Source organism: Coregonus lavaretus, assembly GCF_964263955.1.
Source record: "Coregonus lavaretus genome assembly, chromosome: 36".
NCBI classification, from domain to species: Eukaryota; Metazoa; Chordata; class Actinopteri; order Salmoniformes; family Salmonidae; genus Coregonus; species Coregonus lavaretus.
This window is the reverse complement of record NC_140023.1, coordinates 27,997,029-28,001,866: the sequence shown is the minus strand read 5'-3', so window position 1 is coordinate 28,001,866 and position 4,838 is coordinate 27,997,029.

The following is a 4,838-nucleotide window of genomic DNA, read 5'->3' as shown; positions in this document are numbered from 1 at the left end:
TGTGTTTCTTTGTTTGAGTGACTCCCAATCAGAGGTAACGAGTGTCAGCTGTTGGCTCGTTGTCTCTGATTGGGAGCCATATTTAAACTGTCTGTTTTCACCTTGTGTTTGTGGGTTTTTGTGTTCCTAGTCAGTCATTGTCACTGTGGACTTCACGAATCGTTATTTGTTTTGTTGTTTCGTGTTTCGCTTTAATTAAATAAAGCATCATATTCGTGCAACACGCTGCGCTTTGGTCTACTCCTTTCCAAGACGATCGTGACAAGACCAAGTCCATATCATGGCAAGAACAGCTCAAATAAGCAAAGAGAAAGAACAGTCCATCATTACTTTAAGACATGAAGGTCAGTCAATACGGACAAAGATTCTTCAAGTGCAGTTGCAAAAACCATCAATCGCTATGATGAAACTGGCTCTCATGAGGACCGCCGCAGGAATGGAAGACCCACGGTTACCTATACTGCAGAGGATAAGGTCATTAGAGTTACCAGCCTCAGATATTGCAGCCCAAATAAATGCTTCAAGTCACAGACACATCTCAACATCAACTGTTCAGAGAATCAGGCCTTCGTGGTCGAATTGCTGCAAGGAAACCACTACTTAAGGACACCAAAAAGAAGAAGACACCTGCTTGGGCCAAGAACGGTGTAAATTTGTCCTTTGGTCTGAAATCCAAATTGGAGATTTTTGGTTCCAACTGCCATGTCTTTGTGAGACATCGATAGCTGCTGGGCTCTGACCGCCGGCCACTGCATGTGAGCATAACTATAATACAGTGCCTTCAGAAAGTATTCATACCCCTTGACTTATTCCACATTTTGTTGTGTTACGGCCTGAATTGAAAATGGATTAAATATTTATTTTTTTCAACCATCTACACACAATACCCCATAATGACAAAGTGAAAATATATTTTTTGAAACGTTTGCAAATGTATTGAAAATTAAATACAGAAAAACCTAATTTACAGAAGTATTCACACCCCTGAGTGAATAAATGTTAGAATCACCTTTGGTAGCGATTACAGCTGTGAGTCTTAATGGGGAAGTCTTTAAGAGTTTGTCAAGTTGGTTGTTGATCATTGCTAGACAGCCATTTTCAAGTCTTGGCATATATTTTCAATCCGATTTAAGTCAAAACTGTAACTAGGCCACTCAGGAACATTCAATGTCTTCTTGGTAAGCAACTCCAGTGTATATTTGGCCTTGTGTTTTAGATTATTGTCCTGCTGAAAGGTGAATTTGTCTCCAAGTGTCTGTTGGAAAGCAGACTGAACCAGGTTTTCCTCTAGGATTTTGCCTGTGGTTAGCTCTATTCCATTAATTTTTATCCTAGTCCTTTTACCCTAGTCCTTGCCGATGACAAGCATAGCCATAACATGATGCAGCCACCACCATGCTTGAAAATATGAAGAGTGGTACTCGTGTGATGTGTTGTGTTGGATTTGCCCAAACATAACACTTTGTATTCAGGACATTAAGTTAATTTCTTTGCCACAATTTTTTAACGCTTGGCTGTCAGGCCAAAGAGTTCAACCTTGGTTTCATCAGACCAGAGAATCTTGTTTCTCATGGTCTGAGAGTCCTTTAGGTGCCTTTTGGCAAACTCCAAGTGCGCTGTCATATGCCTTTTACTGAGGAGTGGCTTCCGTCTGGCCACTCTACAATAAAGGCCTGATTGGTGGAGTGCTGCAGAGATGGTTGTCCTTCAGGAAGGTTCTCCCATCTCCACAGAGGAACTCTGGAGCTCTGTCAGAGTGACCATCGGGTTCTTGGTCACCTCCCTGACCAAGGCCCTTCTTCATCGATTGCTCAGTTTTGCCGGGCGGCCAGCTCTAGGAAGAGTCTTCGTGGTTCCAATCTTTTTCTATTTAAGAATGATGGAGGTCACTGTGTTCTTGGGGACCTTCAATGCTGCAGCAATGTTTTGGTATCCTTCCCCAGATCTGTGCCTGAACATAATCCTGTCTCGGAGCTCTTCGGACAATTCCTTCGACTTCATGGCTTGGTTTTTGCTCTGACATGCACTGTCAACTGTGGGATCTTATGTAGACAGGTGTGTGTCTTTCCAAATCATTTCCAATCAATTGAATTTACCACGGGTGGACTCCAATGAAGTTGTAGAAACATCTCAAGAATTATCAGTGGAAACAGGATGCACCTGAGCTCAATGTCGAGTCTCATAGCAAAGAGTCTGAATACTTAAGTAAATAAGGTATTTCTGTTTTCAATTTTTAATATATTTGCTAAAATTTCTAAAAACCTGTTTTCACTTTGTCATAATGGGGTATTGTGTGTAGATTGATGAGGATTTTTATTTATTTAATCAATTTTAGAATAAGGCTGTAACGTAACAAAATCTGGAAAAAGTCAAGGGGTCTGAATACTTTCCGAATGCACTGTACATGACTCTTCCGCCCCTTGGCTGAGTATAGAGAAATATGGTGTCTCCTATTTCCCTGGAAGAGGTGGTCTTCACTGATATATCCCTTAAACAATGTAAACTACACTATTTCTATTTGGTGCAAAATTCTTATAAATAATAAAATGGCATGGCCATACTCCAATATTTCACAATAACACCTTATGATCTGGAGGGCAGCCTTTTGCATCCCCCCAATGGTCCAAATGTGGATCCATAATATTGCCGATATGGACAGTAATGGTTTGAGAACATTCCAATATTTGAAAGACACACATTACCAGGTAAATCCTATTTTCTATATTTACAATTTAGGTCAGCTATGCTGGCCTATGGAGTCACTTGGGAAACTCAACTACCAAACCATCCAATGATCCCGAAAGGACTGATCTCTATAATATACACTGCTCAAAAAAATAAAGGGAACACTAAAATAACACACCCTAGATCTGAATGAATGAAATAATCGTATTAAATACTTTTTTCTTTACATAGTTGAATGTGCTGACAACAAAATCACACAAAAATTATCAATGGAAATCAAATTTATCAACCCACGGAGGTCTGGATTTGGAGTCACCCTCAAAATTAAAGTGGAAAACCACACTACAGGCTGATCCAACTTTGATGTAATGTCCTTAAAACAAGTCAAAATGAGGCTCAGTAGTGTGTGTGGCCTCCACGTGCCTGTATGACCTCCCTACAACGCCTGGGCATGCTCCTGATGAGGTGGCGGACCTGGACTAAAGCATCCGCCAACTCCTGGACAGTCTGTGGTGCAACGTGGCGTTGGTGGATGGAGCGAGACATGATGTCCCAGATGTGCTCAATTGGATTCAGGTCTGGGGAACGGGTGGTCCATAGCATCAATGCCTTCCTCTTGCAGGAACTGCTGACACACTCCAGCCACATGAGGTCTAGCATTATCTTGCATTAGGAGGAACCCAGGGCCAACTGCACCAGCATATGGTCTCACAAGGGGTCTGAGGATCTCATCTCGGTACCTAATGGCAGTCAGGCTACCTCTGGCGAGCACATGGAGGGCTGTGCGGCCCCCCAAAGAAATACCACCCCACACCATGACTGACCCACCGCCAAACCGGTCATGCTGGAGGATGTTGCAGGCAGTAGAACGTTCTCCACGGCGTCTCCAGACTCTGTCACATCTGTCACATGTGCTCAGTGTGAACCTGCTTTCATCTGTGAAGAGCACAGGGCGCCAGTGGCGAATTTGCCAATCATGTGTTCTCTGGCAAATGCCAAACGACCTGCATGGTGTTGGGCTGTAAGCACAACCCCCACCTGTGGACGTCGGGCCCTCATACCACCCTCATGGAGTCTGTTTCTGACCTTTTGAGCAGACACATGCACATTTGTGGCCTGCTGGAGGTCATTTTGCAGGGCTCTGGCAGTGCTCCTCCTGCTCCTCCTTGCACAAAGGCGGAGGTAGCAGTCCTGCTGCTGGGTTGTTGCCCTCCTACTGCCTCCTCCACGTCTCCTGATGTACTGGTCTGTCTTCTGGTAGCGCCTCCATGCTCTGGACACTACGCTGACAGACACAGCAAACCTTCTTGCCACAGCTCACATTGATGTGCCATCCTGGATGAGCTGCACTACCTGAGCCACTTGTGTGGGTTGTACACTCCGTCTCATGCTACCACTAGAGTGAAAGCACCGCCAGCATTCAAAAGTGACCAAAACATCAGCCAGGAAGCATAGGAACTGAGAAGTGGTCTTTGGTCACCACCTGCAGAACCACTCCTTTATTGGGGGTGTCTTGCTAATTGCCTATAATTTCCACCTGTTGTCTATTCCATTTGCACAACAGCATGTGAAATGTATTGTCAATCAGTGTTGCTTCCTAAGTGGACAGTTTGATTTCACAGAAGTGTGATTGACTTGGAGTTACATTGTGTTGTTTAAGTGTTCCCTTTATTTTTTTGAGCAGTGTATAAACAATTTTTGGGAAGCTCATATTCTGAGCTAGCCATTAAAAAAGTATGGTCCACAGATCTAATTGAATCTGAATAGCCCTTTAACTGGTACAGAATATGGACAAATATGACCTTGACATCCTGTTAAGTTTTTTCACTGACTGTATTTCAAGGGATACATTGGGATGTTGGCAATGAGGCCCTTTATCTACTTCCCCAGAGTCAGATGAACTTGTGGATACCATTTATATGTCTCTCTGTTCAGAATGCTAGCAGATACCCACAGACTTCCAGTCATTGTGCTAACGCTACTTAGCATTGGCTCGCAAAACTACCTCTAACTTCCTTCTTACTGGACACAGAGACAAAAAACTGGGGGAGAGGTAAGTACATAGTCAAGTTAGTCCATACAGGACGACCGGGAGACTTAGGTGAGGCCAAATGTAAGATTAGAGCCATTATGATAGATGTGTGGCAGAAGAG